A 16,283-nucleotide genomic window follows, 5' to 3' on the forward strand; every position below is an offset into this window, starting at 1 on the left:
AGGTCTTCCAAAACATAAGAATCTGGGCTTTTGCTTTAGACCAGTGAAGATAAGAATGATCCACAGAATTTGGATTGTCTTCAAACTTTCTCAAAATCCAACAATTTTCAAATATTTCTGAAAATTCAGGAATTTTGGTTTGGGCTTATATTTAGTTAAAAGTGTTTCTTTCATATATCTATGAGAAACATAAAATGGAGAAGAATACTTCACAGATACAGTGATCGGTTGTCTCAAACGATTTTCTCTCCTTGAGGTTTTCAAATCAAAGACAGACAACAGCATTCTGACTGAACCACAGGATTTCTTAATGTCAGAGTAGATTGGCTTTACCATATGAGGAAGGTTGTCCCATCATGATGTTACTCTAGGGAATGAACAACAGATTATCACTCTGGGCTCTTATTTTCAAAATTGCTCTCAACATTGACCTGACTCTGCCTCAGTGTATGTTGAAGTAGACGATCATGAGCACTTCTGGATAGTTCATTATTCACCAGCCATTATCACTGCATTCAGCTAAAAGAAAAGTCAAAACAATGTACGGTGTATTAGTAATCAAATAAATGGAAAATCTTAGAAATCATTCATCTTTATTATAGTTGTGGCCACGTGCTTCCTAAAGGCTTGTGTTTTGAGCCTGGAGTAAGGGCAGAGTTTACCTGCACTGACCCAGGAGAAGACGACGATCTGAAGCAGGCCTCCTTTAGGCCAGCAGATTGTCCTTTTATTTTTCTGTGCAAGCAAATTGAGCCCATGAAATCTAAAGCAGCCAACCTGTTCTGCAGCTCAGGCATTGCAAACAGTAATCTCACACCAAGTTTTCACTTCTTCTATAACTTTCTCTGTTTTCTTTGAGAGGAAACTAGGGCAGTGATTTAGGTCTTTCTCTCTTATCTCATCAGCTGTCTTCATGAAACCAGTAGGAATATCATTTTGGAGATTTTTAGCCCTCAAGTTCAAACTGGCTAATGGTTCAGTCTTTTGTTGAAGGGAAAGTAAAGGGGGGAGAAAAGAAAGATGGAGAGACAGACAAAACAGTTACATAGGATAGCTTCCATAGGAAGCCAAGTTAAACTGTCTTTATCTGTAGGAATTGTAAGGCCTAGTTATGTAACTCTTCACCTTACTTGAAGAGGTGATAAACTGTTCCTAATTAAGCATTCAGCTACAGTCCCATTATAAGGCATTTTCCCCTCTCCAGCAGCTCAATAATAAATAAAAAAAAATTAAAACTTTAAAACCCCCACCACCAAACCCATAAAAATCCCTGTGCATTCACATTTTTAGGGTTAAAACTTACTGACAACTAGAATACTTTATGAAAATTGTGATTAAATTGAGTAAGTACTTTTGAAGATTAAAAGAATTGAAATAGCTTATTTTTAAAATATTTGCAATGTCTATTGTTCCTTTGTATCCATCTCTCTGTCCAACCAAATCACATAATGCCACAGGGTTTGAGATATAAGTAGATTTCAATACTGACTGTGCAAGAGTCAGTTTTAGGGGCAGGAACAGTAAAATGTTTAAGAAATATTTCTATTTGAAAAAATCGACTGATTTCTCTACCTGTGAAGATGGCAAGGAATGAAAAAAAGCCCCAGAAAACAAAATACTTTCATCACCAAGCTCTGAATTGCACCAGGGTGTTTCTGAAGTCTCTTTTTAAAGCTCCCACTTCTCTTTAAAATTCCCTGCAGAAAGCCATTTTCCAGGCAGAAACCAGAGGAATTAGAGGGTAGTGATTTCCTGACGAGGTGGCAGAGCTGGGGAGGGAACCCAGATCTGTGTGTCCTTCTCACTTGGCTGCTTTTGTTGGCAGCAGCTAAGGAAGCTGAACTACCCGTGTGAGTCTCTGCAGAATGCATGCACTGCAGTAGCCAAAACTCATGAATGTTCTTACTTTGCAGTGTTTCGCTGTGCCTTGTAAAAGCCGTGGTGAGTGGGTACCTCATTAATACTAAGGGATCCTGGGTTTTGTTTTGCAGCAGTCATCAGCTGTGACTTCCATCTAGGTAAGATGCTGATTTCCATGTGGTGCTGTGCTGCTGTGATTTATTAGCTTTCACCCAGTCTTGCCTTAGTAATGGGAAAATTAAGCCCTTATGTGTTCTCACATGATATTTTCTTCTGTTCACATTATGCCTTTTGCACTATCTCAATTTAATTTGCCTTGACTTATATTAAGGTTTTCTTCCAAAAGCCCTTTCCTATAGACCAAAGCAATGAATTCAATGTGAGGAAGGCTAGACATCATCTTTTCATTCAGAGAAATAGATCACAGAAAAGGAAGCCTTTAAAATGCTACTATCCATCTCTTTACCTGATTAGTATATAAAGAACATAGTAAAAGAATAAGGGCTTGAAGAGTTAATCTCTTACATTAATCTCCCCCATTACATTATATTAAGTAATCGCTTCCTCAAATGACTATACCATGCAGTACTATTAGTAAAATAAATTTCACATCAGGATTTTATAAGTATTGTAGCCCTTGAATAATTTTCTTTATTTAACTCCATGACAAAATTGAATCCCAAATACTATACAGACATCTGCTCTGAAACTTCCTCAAACTGGTGGGATTGGCGGCTCTCTTTACAGCCAAAACATTCAACAAAAAGATTCCTCAGTTTTCCCTCATCATGCACAATTATGAGTTTTGACTTCAAATACTTATACTCGTAATTACAGTATTCTGAAAAGATGTCCTAAATATATATGTTTCCCAGCTTGACTGTGACTTCAAGCAAATTCTCTTGTCTGAGGTGCTTGGTAAAGTAAAACTGAATTAGTGAGATTACAATAAAGCAAGTTACAGTGTTTAGATACAATAACCAAAAATAAAGTCAATTTAATCTTCCAAAGTAGGACAGCTTTTCAGTGTATTCGTCACTATGGAGATTTAACAGTTGATTCCAACTTGCATTTTAATAGCAAACTTACATAATTGTGAGTCCTGGTGTGGTACTGCTGAGTGTATTCAGGCTGGAATTACTAGTTAGACAGATCCTGCTTAGCCTTGTAGTTAAAACATCCTAATAGTTTACACATGTGCATGACAGTTGTTAATAACCATCTTTATAATCACCTTTGGATTTCTCTTTACTTCCTCACTCAACACTATCTAAAAGAGAAAATCAGTATTAGTGGTCAAGGATGGGGATTAAAAATCAAGATTCTTGGTTTGTTTTTTTTTTTTTATTTTTAGCTAGTTTTGCCAATGAGGATGAGCAGATATTTTTGCAACATGTATTTGAAATAGACACTTCTTATTTATTTATTGTTTGCCTATTTATTTATTGTTAGACAATATATTTTTCTGGATATGTTAAAAGATGTTCATGAGGAAAAAAATTGTCAGAAGTATTTAAGAGATTGCTGAGTCCTCAAAACTGGGAAAGTATGTAGGACATATTTTGTTTTGACTGAAAAATTATTTGGTTTTGGCAGTATTTTTTGCGTGTGCCCTCTTCATTCCTACGTGCTTGCTTTGTAACCAATTCTAGTCATTACATAACTTGAGGCAAATGGTTTCCTTTAAATCGTCTGTGCCTTAGTTTCCCCACTTGGGGAATGGTTGAGAAAAATCATCTACTTCCCAGGGTGTTGGGAGGCTTAATTAAGTGTTTATAAAGTACTGTAAGACTTTTGCATGAAATGCATTACAGATGTGTAATGTAACATTATTATTAATGTATATTGCAAATTATTTTTATCTCTGGCAATTTTCCATTACTTTAGAAAATTAGTCTAATCTAAAATATTGGCCAAATAGAAAGAATTGCTGCAATTCCTTTAGTAAAAGTTCAATGATGGAGTCATGCTGACTTTTATCTTCAACAATCTTCCCTTAGAGTCTCCCAGAGACAGAGAACTTAAGCCATGCTTCTAATTGTTGGCTTCAGGCTAAAACTTTTGATCACTTTATTTCTGCTACTTTCTGTTAAATTCACTGAATGAAAAGGCTTGATAACATTTTATACTGTCTAATTCTTTATTTTGGGGAATATGAAAGATGAATTTGACCTTCTGAATTTTAGTCTAAACTTTGGTAACAGGGAGCATCCTCATTCTTGTTTTCATTCATATTAATACTGCATCTATCTCTTTTGCCCTGTAAAAAGCTATTAATATTGTTCTATTAACCTCTTTCTAAGTAATAATGACCTTTCCCCTGAAAATGCAATTATTGGACTTTTTTCCCATAATAAATCTCATTTATTAGAAAGTTTGGCCTTGTGCACTTTGCTCTCTGCCATTTCCTTAAAAAAATCATGCTTTATTTTCAAATAAGTACATTATTTTTATTCAGAAAAATATTCTATAATGCATGCATTTGGTCATAATTTGAGAGGAGGTGATCGCTGCTTGGTTCAACTATGTCTCTGCTTTTAGAAAGAAAAATGCTGTAGTGACAGTGCTCTACATTCCTCCATCGCTTGACTATGGTCTGGCTGCTTGCGGCTGTAGTATCCTCTATTTTGCAAAGAATTCTCAACCAGGTCAGTTTGGCTCTTGCTAATGTCCAGTCAAAATGGTCTCTGCTGGGTTAGACAGAGCTCCTATTCTCTTTCTGCAGTGAATGGTGATTTTTGAGGTGTTGCCTGACAAACTTTCTCTATTTTGCCTGCGAGGAGGAAGGAGGAGAAATGCTAGGCACCTCCTGTTGTGTGGCAGTGCAAACTTCTGGGGACAGAGAAGGGGAGGTAGGGGAAAAGCTCTTATTGCATTCCTGCTGTTTGAGCTGGTATTTTTTTCAAGGGAGATGATGAAGAAACATTTCTGTATTCTAAGGAATACAAAGGTAATGAAAGCATCTGTAACCTCTCCACATCCTGAGTGAAGCAGTGGCCATAGCAGAGGGATTTTTCTTCACTCCAGTAAAACAATGCTAAAAAGCTGTGTAGAAAAGCAGCATTATTGTCCTGGTTCTCCTCCACTCCCCGCCCTCCTCTTGTTGGAGGAGTTTCCAGTTCCTTGAGGATAGAGAGAGAAGGAAGGTTGTAGCAACTGCATTTCCCTGGCCATTTTCTTTCCTAATTATAAAGAATCCCTAAAGAAGAAATGTGAAAATCCATATAGGTTTCCCTTCCTATGTAGATAGGAAAACCATCTATAGCCACATGTAGGGGAAGAATATAACCACCTGTAGGGGAAGAATAGTTTTGTGATTATAGCTCTAGCATAGAAAAGGGAAGAAGTGGATTGAGAGTCTTGGTGTGTCCAATTTTTTTGTAAGCACAGGCAAAAAATGTTTTTGTTTTTGTTTTTTTTACTGGGCCAATCAAATTACAATACAAGTTTCTTAAAACATGCACTGAAATAAAGGCAGCAGTTACAGACTGTATATTAGAAATTAGAAAGTGAGGCTCAGTGTTTTGAGGATTTCCTGATAAAGACAGAAAATGGGTGTCAAATTTCTAACATGGACAGAGAGAACATCCTTCCATGTATTCTCCCTACTCATCTCCCAAATTAATAAGACACACTACCAGGAATGTTAACACTGATGATTTCAAGCAACAGAAAAAGGACTTTGTACCTTTAGGTAGACATGAGCTATACTGTATGCACAATTTTAAGATGAAGAATTAATTTTTAAACTTTATTTTTCTAACATTTTTTTGAACTGCACTCCTCAGAAAACCGCATCTTCTTTACATTTCCTGGCTCTGTGACTCATCAAAATGAGCTGTGTTAGTCACATCAAATGATGTGTTTCATAGAATAAGACAGGAAAAGCAGCACACTGAGTCATCGTCATAGGGAGGGTGGCTGCCAAGCCACTATCAGACAACATAGGGAAAAGCAAGCATATTAAACGACTGGGGTCACAGAAACACAGCCCAGTGACAGGAAATCATTTACAATCAGATGAACGTGAGCCCCCTCATCTTTTTAGTCTGTTTTTTAAGGAAGTGAGACGTGCTATCATGATGTTTACCTGTCTGTCAGCTTCTATCCCCCAGTAACTTTGTAAGCCATCAGCCACTTTCCACCAAATTTGTTGAAGTGGTAGAGGTCTCAGAAGTATGAAGTTCTTAATGCATTTCCTAAAAGTTGTTGCTTTTACCAAGCAGGGGCATGTCTTTTGCACCCTCCTGAGAAAAGGGCTGTAATGCTGGCTCAGCCATCACCTGCTCCGTGCGCCCTGCTGAGCTGGCCATCGCCACACCTGCACTGGCCAGCCTGGCAGTGGTTGCGCGGCTCTCAGCCCAGCACAACACATCCTGCTCCTTGCTCTGCAGGCACAGAAGGATCTGGGAGTGGTATACAGCTGGGTTATCCTCATGGCTTTGGGAGAGGAAGTGGAAGAATGAGGTGGCAGTGGAGGCTTTATGTGGTGTGACACAAGACCTGGTGATGATACACACGGACAGAAAGAGGTGTGGAAATAGGGAATTGCAATATAAAGCCACTGCAAACCAAGATCCACTTCATGGATCCACTTGTTTATAAAACAACACTGTCCTAGGTATTTTTTGAGAGCTTTTTTCCTAGTGAAAAACTTTCAGTTCTGTCTAGGTTCAACAAATTACTGTAGTTGAACTTATAACCTAATTCTGAGTGCTCAGGTTATGCTCCTTGCTAGAGACACTTCAATTTCTGCTTCAGCTCCCTTAGAAATGAAGGTTGATGCAACTGTACTGTCTATCTGTCTGCTGTCCCCAAAGTCAATTGAAAACAAGGCCCAATATTGATAAACTTGATTGAGGAGTGAAAGTCCCTATTTAAATTCCTGTAAGTTTAATGAAAATGAGTAAGTGGCTAGAAAAAAATAGTTTATGCTAATTATCCCGCAGCAAGCCAATTAGTAGACGTGTACTGGCTAGCCAATCAGCCTGCTGGCAATTCCAGACTAACTGTAGCAAGAATTGCCTTTTTCTTGTTGGGGGGGTTACACAGGATGGGGAGAGAAGACGGCTGATAGATGAACTGGGGTTATTCTGGCAGGGCAAATGAAGGATATAGGATAAACATTTGTAAGACATTGGGGTTTCGTTTGTCCTACTTCTGATAAAATAACCTGACTGTTTTTTCAAAGCTTTGACTATATTTTTCATGAAAACTTTAAAATTTGTAAAGGGGAAGAATGATGACAAAAATTATCACAGCACACAATTGTTTCCTTTTTTTTGTTGTTTTTTTCCCCATTGATTCAGCTTTAACTTTTGTTAACTGTCCATAATCTCTGGATTATTTTTTAGGCTGGTGATTTTCACAGAAGATTATCCTGTTTCTTATTAGGAAAGTAACAAATATTCTTCACATGCTTCTCCTTAATTATTTTTATTTTTTAGCAAACTCATGAACAACAAGCTAAAATCTGGCAATTCCATTATTTTAGCATGTTGAGGTGGATTTGATTTTCTTCTCATTACTGTAAATTTGCACATGTCTTCAATAGGGCTGAGGAGAAACAGAGGCACAGGAGCACGCAAACATGATAACAATCCAGACTCAAAAAATATAGAAATGTGAGTTGTCATGCCAAAGAACCACTGTTGGCATATGAGTCAGTTACCAAATCAAACTGATATTCCTCATTTTTTCCCCAGTAACTAATTGTTATCTCTAATTTATTTGGTAGGGATTTTTCTATGCTCTGCTTTGCTTTTCATACTGTTGCTGAGACAGACTGGAGTTATCATCTGTAGAGTGTGCCACGTCAACTTACATTGGCAAACCATGGTTTTTTGCACAATGCTATCTATTGTTATAATCTGACATGATATAGCATCCCATTCATTACACAGCTCTTATTTCTAAATTTTAGCTGTGACAAAGATTTGCCAAATTGTTTCCTTAATATAGGAATGTGGGGGGATACTTTACTGGGGTTTTGCTACTGGACTTCTGTATTCATTCCAAGGGAAATGTACACATTTCATAATTTTTAGGTTAGTATTTATACATATAAGCACGTTTATCTTTCATTCTAATAGCACAGAGGACGGGAGGGATAGGTGTTGCATTACACAGGTCTGTAGGAGATGGGAAAGGTTTTGTTGCATCTGCTGATCCAGTTTGCAGGCACTGCTCTTTAACTGGTTTCTATTGTAGGATGTACAGAATAGGAACCAGTACCAGCTCCTACCTCCCTACACTGAGGGCCGATATTTAGAGCTACTAGGACAGAAGGTCTGTGATTGCTCTACTTTCTTTGCAGGCTGGCTTATCTTACCTGAAGGGTGAAGTCTACCCTGGAAGCCTTGATGAGAAAGGATAGCTCTCACCTCCTCTGATGAATAGGAGAGGAAACACTGAATACAAAAGCCTTAAAAATTCTATGGAAGTGTATGAGGAGGTGGATAAGTAAGGAGAACTGAGCCACACAGTCCCTGAAGGAAGGACCTCCGCACACTGCTTTTGTTAGTGAGCTCAAAGAAGAATTGCAAGGACATCTGAGTATGAAAGTGGTGAGAAGAGAGCACTGGTGTCCATGACATACTTCACTTTGAACATAGTTCAAAGGTGCTTTTCCACTAACCTAACTGGGGGCTCTCCGACACCCTGAAGTAGTGTAGGAGGAAACACTAACATCCATTGTCTTATACTAGTATGCTTCTATCATAATTGGCTTACTTTTAAAAATTATTGGAACTTTAAAACACACAGAACAAAAAATACAGAACTCTTGTGACTCTCAGCCAGTCTTGGTTTTGTTTGTTTTGTTTTTTTTTTTTATTTATGGCAAAGAAGAAGACACTAATAATTCATAGTTTTTGAATGTTTAGAGTCAACAATACTATGATTGGGTTCTATTCTTGCCTTTTCTACAGATAGTGCTATGTGTTGGTGGGATTAGCAAGGCAGTGTTTGGAACAGTGGTGTTCTCTGAAACACTTTCAGTTGGTACAGCTGGCTGTTTTTTCTCATGGACCTAATTTCATTTGAGCTTTTGGTTGTGTTTGGTTTTGGAAAGTCAGCCTGTGACTCTAAGAAGGATCTGGTTTTCAGTAATTTTCAAGACAGCAGGCTTAACCAGGTTTGATATTGCCCCATTCTGACACACACATATGGGCACACCCGCTTGCATCATTGATTTCAAAATGCTTCCCAAAGTGCTCATTGTGTCTGCAGACCCTACTCATGGTGTTCCCTCTGGATTTTGGTTTCAAATTCATATAAAAAGAAGTCACAATGACACCAAGGGTTTCCCTGACAATTCTTGTTCTGAGCATATGTGCAGTTGCTGCAGTAATGCCATTTGGTAACAGCTTTGGAGGGTAACTCCTTGTCCTCCCCACAAATTTCTGACTGTAATATACTATTGAGCAAGTCCACACAAAACTGTCTGTGATCATCCACCTTGACTATATTTATTTTATTTCCAGTAGGACAGGTCTGCAGCCCTTCTTTCATACAGTGTATCCCAACACACTTCCTGCCCTTGGAAATGATTATTTTAATACCTGTGAATATGTGCAGTATGATAGACCTCCTTAGACTTGCTCCTGGATGTATCGAAAACTGAGCTCTGAATATTTCTCTGGGAACCTCAAACGCAGAGAGTTATCACAGTGAACAGAGAATGTCTTCCTGCTCCTGAAAGAAAAAAGGAGTTGACAGAGGCAGGGCCCCTGTTACAGGCTAAGAATCAGCTCTACATAGCTCAGAAGTGAAAGAGAGAAATGAAACCAAAGCCTTCTCCAGCATATCTCCTCCTAATTCTCTTCTCCCTTTTCAGTACCAAACTGTATTGTCTTAATCTGGGAATGTGATTTATTTGTGAAATATCTAGTGGGTGGCAGAGGTGGGGAGCAAAGCTGCACAAAGCTCCCCAGAGCTGCTGACCGAGGTAAATAGTGTGTCATAACACATTTATCAAATAATAATGGAAACAGTATAAAACATATAGTAGAAGGAGGGGGAAAACCCATTGCCCTCTGGGAAGTTACTGAATATTTCAGCCAGTTTATAAAAGTATGTGTGCATGTGTTTGGAAGGGGGGAGGTTTTCCTACCTTCACCTCTGCGAATAAATCATTGGCCTGGGATGTTTGAGCAGACAAGTGAAATGGATGAGCGCATTACAGATCAAGGAGGTGGTATTCCTGCCTTGCTTAGTTTGAGAGAGACCACCCAAGCACTGTGGGACTAAGATGAGACTGTAAGTTATGCCTGTAGAGTTCTGAAAGGCTCAGGCTGTAGCCTCTGACATGGTAGGCAGGTGGGGAATAAAATAAAATTAATGATATTTCTCAAACAGCAGACATGACTAGTCATTTATCTGAACCAGCTTTGTTGCTAATATTTTTTTTTGCCTTTGACTGGATTGCCAGCATAGATAAAATGAAAAAAAGAAAAGAAAAAAATGGGAAAGGTGTAATAATTATGCTTATTTTGGAAATGAATTGATGTTTAGGTGAATTAAAAAAGGAAAAAGATATTAATGATGTATTATGTACATTTTTCACTGTTTGCCACTAGTGACTTTCAGAATACAGAAGCCAAAGTCTGATGCTCTCATTGACATTGAGAAGAATCTTGCACCATAACTGGTCTATTGAAGTCAGTGGGAATTACATATGGAAAGAGGTACACATTCAACATGAATAAGGCTTGCAGAATGTGGATGAGTGTTACCAAAAACCATCAAGTTAAAAGGAGCCTGACAGAGACAGTATCCTTATAAATATACGTATAGTCACAACTTTAGAATTCTTGCAAGGGAGGAGATCTGAGTTTTAGAATTATCATCTTTCACAGGAAAACCTCTTAGAGGGCAGCTGATCACCTTTTTATATTTACACATGGCAATAGCGATTGAAGCCTTATCAGTCTACACGGAGTAATGAATTAGATGAATTCTGGGCTGTAAGAAAAGCCAGTAGGAATTAAAAGGCAAAATATGAAAGGTGTCTCTATAGAAAATGATCCTCTTTTTTTTTAAGGAAAAAAAACCCCAAAACAGTCTTCAGATTTTTCTATTATATTCTAATATTTTATGATTTTAAAAAAATTTAATTGAAGGAATGTTGGATATTTATTGAATATTTACCAAAATTTGTTTTCTCTTACAGTGGACAATCTTATTTTGTTTTAAAATGACTTTAAAACTGTTCCTACAAAAACGCATATTTTAAAAAAAATCCACCCGTGGGATGATTTTCCTCCTTGCCTGATCACCTCTAATAGCAACTCAACAGCATTTGCAGCCAGGCGCGGACCCCCACTGTCCTAGTTCAGCCATTGATGTGGGTTGGGGACTGGGCCAGGAGTTGTAACGTGAAGCCTCGGGGCGGCTCACCTTTAACGGCAGTCAGGGGACCCCGTGACTGCAGAGGGGTGATGCTAGTGGTTTGTAGACACTCTGCCCCCCGTAACCAATGTCCCAGCAGGGTGTCAGCTATGTTCCTGGCAATGGGATCTTCAGGGTGACGTAGGACGCTGAGATGCTGAGCGCATGCCATCACAAGTTCCTGTATCACATTTCTCAGGAACGGAGATGTTAACTCCCCATGTTCAGGCCAGATTTCAGCTTCAGCATTCATATTGTGCCTACCTAAATCTCCCCTGAAGTTTTGATTCGATACAGTATCGTTCATTTTGTGCCTTAAATGGTACAGTGCAATGTTGCTGCCCGCGCTCTTGAACATCTGCTCTGCTTCAAAAGTTGCTGAGTTTTGTCTGTGAGAGGAGATTATTTTCTTTTTTTTAGTTTTAAGGGGAACTAACTCAACTAGAACTCCAACTGTCCCTGGGCAGCAGCTGAACAATTGGTGTTTGTGCTGGAGAACAAGGCTGCAAGAGACTGGGAAGAATCCTTCTCTACCCAAGGACTTAAGGCACCCGAGCAACTGATCTACAGCTTGTATTATAAACTGTGGGCTACAGCCGCAGCTGTGATCTCTGCATGAGATTTGCAGCCTATGGATCTGCCCCTGCTGTGTTCCCAGCCTGCTTAAAGCAACTCGCTACGTTCCCAGCATGTCCCTGCAGAAAGCATTGCCCATCAGGCTGGGGGCTCTCTGGAGGCTGCTCCATGGCCTTATCAATTCATGTGGACTACCCACAGCCTGGCCACTGGTGGAAAGGCTCTTCCTTGTCTCAGGTCCATTCTTGGAGGTAAATGTTGTGTTATATAGGACTCTAGGTGCTCAGCTACTGTAGTGATTAGTGCTCTAGCTATTAATAAAGAGCTAAATAAATGCCAGATATTGTTGAAGCACCAGGAAAATTTCTTATGTGTAAGAAAATTTATACAGGGGTTTATTACTACTGGAACTATATGAATGTTACCGTAAGATTTCTACTGTTGATAATTATACCCATTCCTTTAGGAGCTTAGCAGTTTAGCAACTGTACAATGGGAGAAAGGACAGCAGAGAGCTGCCCTGAATGGCAGCTTGCAAAGCAGCTGGGTGGAGAGGGTGTAGGGAGGAGGGCAGACCTGAGCAGGATCTGTGACTCTGTGAATACTCTTAACCTCTCTGTTCCCTCACGTAGAGGTTTCTCCAGCAAGGGGTCCTTGATAGAGGAACCTTCATACTATATCTGTTTGTATTGGGTTTGCGTGGCAAGGTTTTAGTAGCAGGGGGGCCACAGGGGTAGCTTCTGTGAGAAGCTGCTGGAGGCTCCCCCCATGTCCGACAAAGCCAATGCCAGCTGGCTCCAAGATGGACCCACCACTGGCCAAGACTGAGCCCATCAGCAACGGTGGTAGCGCCTCTGGGATAACATATTTAAGAAGGGGAAAAAGTTGCTGCACAACAGCAACTGAAGCTGGAGAGGAGTGAGAATACATGAGAGGACCAACCCTGCAGACACCAAGGTCAGGGAAGAAGGAGGGGGAGGAGGTGCTCCAGGCACCAGAGCAGAGATTCCCCTGCAGCCCATGGTGAAGCCCATGGTGAGGCAGGCTGTCCCCCTGCAGCCCATGGAGGTCCACGGTGGAGCAGAAATCCACCTGCAGCCTGAGGAGGACCCCACGCCAGAGCAGGTGGATGCCCAAAGGAGGCTGTGACCCCAGGGGAAGCCCGCACTGGAGCAGGCTCCTGGCAGGACCTGTGGCCCTGTGGAGAGAGGAGCCCAGGCTGGAGCAGGTTTGCTGGCAGGACTTGTGACCCCATGGGGGACCCACGCTGGAGCAGTTTGTGAAGAACTGTAGCCCGTGGGAAGGACTCACGATGGAGCAGTTCATGGAGGACTGTCTCCTGTGGAAGGGACCCCAGGCTGGAGCAGGGGAAGAGCGTGAGGAGTCCTCCCCTGAGGAGGAAGGAGCAGCAGAGACAATGTGTGATGAACTGACCGCAACTCCCATTCCCCGTTCCCCTGCACCGCTCGGGGGGAGGAGGTAGAGGAAATTTGGAGTAAAGTTGAGCCTGGGAAGAAGGGAGGGGTGGGGGGAAGGTGTTTTTAAGATTTGGTTTTATTTCTCATTACCCTACTCTGATTTGATTGGTAATAAATTAAACTAATTTCCCCAAGTCGAGCCTGCTTTGCCCGTGACAGTAATTGGTGAGTGATCTCTCCCTGTCCTTACCTCAACCCATGAGCCTTTCGTTATATTTTCTCTCCCCTGTCCAGCTGAGGAGGGGAGTGATAGAGCGGCTTTGGTGGGCACCTGGCATCCAGCCAGGGTCAACCCACCACACTGCTCATGCACTTTCTTTGCATTTCCTTGGCTCTCGATGTTGTAAGGCAACCTCAGTGCATGAAATGCGTGCCTGATAATTCTGCAGTTAAATTAATATGTAAGAAATGTAGTATTGAAAAAGGGACAGAAAAGACTGATTTGTTGTTGAAAGCATTGTCTAATGCATATCGTTGAAAGGATTCTTGTACACAGAGAAGACGACAGGTTTCCTTGACATAAAGGATAGGCCTCGATCCCGTAATTATTTTGGCAGGTGCTTAATTCCCAAAGTGTGAGTTATCCTATGAAATTCAATGCACACAGTGAAACAAAGGAGTGGGAAGGGAGGAGGAAGGGATTACAGATGTTGAGAGAAAGGCAAGAGGGGCTTTCTGAACAAATGGGACTGAAGGAGGGATTGAAGGAGGAGAGGAAGGGCGAGTGGTGGATGAGAATAGGAAAGCAATTCAGATTTGAAGTTGAATCAGCATTTGCTGACATGAATGTGACACTAATGGAAAGGATTTGGAAGAAGAATAGTTATAAGCTAATAGATCTGTTCTCTTCAAAACATTCTGTATGCAGGTAATAACATGTAGACTTTGTCTATAATAACTTAAAGTGGCATCTTTTTGTTTCAAAGAGAAGTCACGGTCAGAAACAAGGAATACCACACTCACCTGTTTTTCTTCTTCCTCTTTTCTCCCTTCTTGAAATTTATTTCTGGAAGTCATTAAAATTCAGATCCCATCATTTGTAACAAATGATGTGAAGTGTTAGGTACAGTACTTGGAGTATATGTTTGTTAAAATGAAGGAAGAGAGTCTTCCAACACTTTGGGATTTTATGAATGATTTACATCTGGTGCTAAAGTTCATAAATGAAACGTGGGAGAACCAGATGCTTCATTTCTTGACTGCATCGTGTCTGCACATACTGATGGTGAATTGAAAACAGGAATGTCTCATAAATCAAGAAAATCTATTTTTGTACTCTTGATTTCTATTCCGAACATCCATATAACACCCAAACAAATGTGGTAAAATTGGTTCCTTGAGAAACCCTTTATGTTTAGTAACAGTGTGGACATGTTAATAAAAAAAAAAAAAAAAAAAGAGGAAAAAAAGAAAAGGAACCAATCTTCAGAATAAAAAAATGCTCAGAATGAGTAACTGTTCTTGGAGATCAGCATCGAAGGCATTTCGTTTAGCAAGAGAAAGACTGAATGGAACTGCTAGGCAAATTCTGGCAGTTACACAAAGAGCCGAGGTGTGTAATAAGGTGACATTTCACAACTTCTGGCATTGGGGGGAAAAGAAAGTAAAAGCCAAATTCTTCCTTTGGTTACTGACAGGATAACTGAAGGCAGAATCTGCCCCCCTGTTTGAATAGGGATATTGAGGCTCACGAGCAGACATTTGCAGAGAGCTGAGTGAAATTCAGATTTTGTTTCTTTTTTCATCAATGTTTTGGAATGATGCTCTTTGCCTACTCTCCTTTCTTGCTGACATCTATCGGCCTAAGAACTGTAGGCAATGCTTGTCATTATGTTCAGGTGTCACTAAAACTTTTGTAAACAGGTTTTTAAAATATCATTTACTGAATTATAATGAAAGAATAAGGAAAAGTCTATCTGACTACAGGTTTGGTTTTTTGAATAGAACTAATAGATTCAAGTTATCCTCCCTCACCCTTCCCACTTCCTTGCTTTCATAATATGTGTTTATCCACATATATTAAATCATTATATTACAATTCCAAAACTACCTGTGAGAAATGGCAGGGTAGCAATAATAAGTTTGGATGAACAAGTTGTACACAAAAGGGTTACCAAGTACCAGCTGATGCGTGGTAGTTGCCCATGTGTGTCCTCTTAGTCTCCAACAAATGCATGGTAATTGGAGTGGGCTTAGCCTACAGTGCAGGTGTGTGAGGCTGACTTGACTCACCTTGTATTTGCTGTGGGGGAATAGTGTGCATCCAGCCAGTTCTGGCAGCTCAGCAGAAACTTGTTACCTTGTGGTATCTTGTTTGTGTGTCTGAGCCCTGGATGTGCATGCCTTGCTAGTTCTGTTAAGAATTGAAAACAAATGTTTATTTAAATTTATTTACACATCCTGCACACAGATTGAGTGTAGGTGTGCTGGCAGAAGGGAGACTTTAGGAGGGATTTCATAAAGGTGAAGGAAATAGCTTAGCAGCCAGGTTTCAAGGAGGCACCCCAAATGCAAGGAGCAACATGAGACCGTGGAGGAATTTGTGATGGTATCAAGGTAGGCACTGCTGGCAGAGCAGGTGGAGTTTGTGAGACAGGGGAGCTGACCTCACTTTCAAAGGTAGCTCGGCAGACTGAATAAACACACCATTAGCTTATGTACCTGCTACTCCGATGTTTCTCTTGTGGAAGCCGGTGGAAGTTTTGCCTTTTATTTCAATGAGAACAAGTTCAAGCTCTTCTAGGGGGAATATTCCCCCATTACATGCTGGGCATCTCATCCACTTTCAGACAGAGGTGGAGTTACTAAAAGTGACAGAAGTGCTCTGTACTCCTCTTAGTTACCTTCCTGCTCAAAATATGTCCCTAACTAATACAATTTGCTATATGTCATAAAACACAAAGGAAAGCACTTTTCACGCCAAATATCAGAAAAGTGCTCTCTTTTCTCAACTGCAGAAGTAACAGAAATGATGTGTTC

General features: G+C 40.2%; 1 long non-coding RNA gene across 1 annotated transcript in view; it reads left to right on the forward strand.

Annotated features, from left to right (window-relative positions):
- The first annotated feature begins 1,792 nt into the window (after positions 1–1,792).
- Positions 1,793–16,283, forward strand: part of LOC148056845 (uncharacterized) — a 234,613-nt gene continuing 220,122 nt past the window's right edge. Inside the window, exon 1 of the long non-coding RNA XR_015702164.1 lies at positions 1,793–2,018. This is a non-coding gene — a long non-coding RNA (uncharacterized LOC148056845). The remainder of the gene's footprint in view (positions 2,019–16,283) is intronic.

Source organism: Nipponia nippon, unplaced genomic scaffold (genome assembly GCF_047370975.1).
Source record: "Nipponia nippon isolate SJK-2023a ecotype South Korea unplaced genomic scaffold, ASM4737097v1 scaffold_11, whole genome shotgun sequence".
In the NCBI taxonomy this organism is placed as follows: domain Eukaryota; kingdom Metazoa; phylum Chordata; class Aves; order Pelecaniformes; family Threskiornithidae; genus Nipponia; species Nipponia nippon.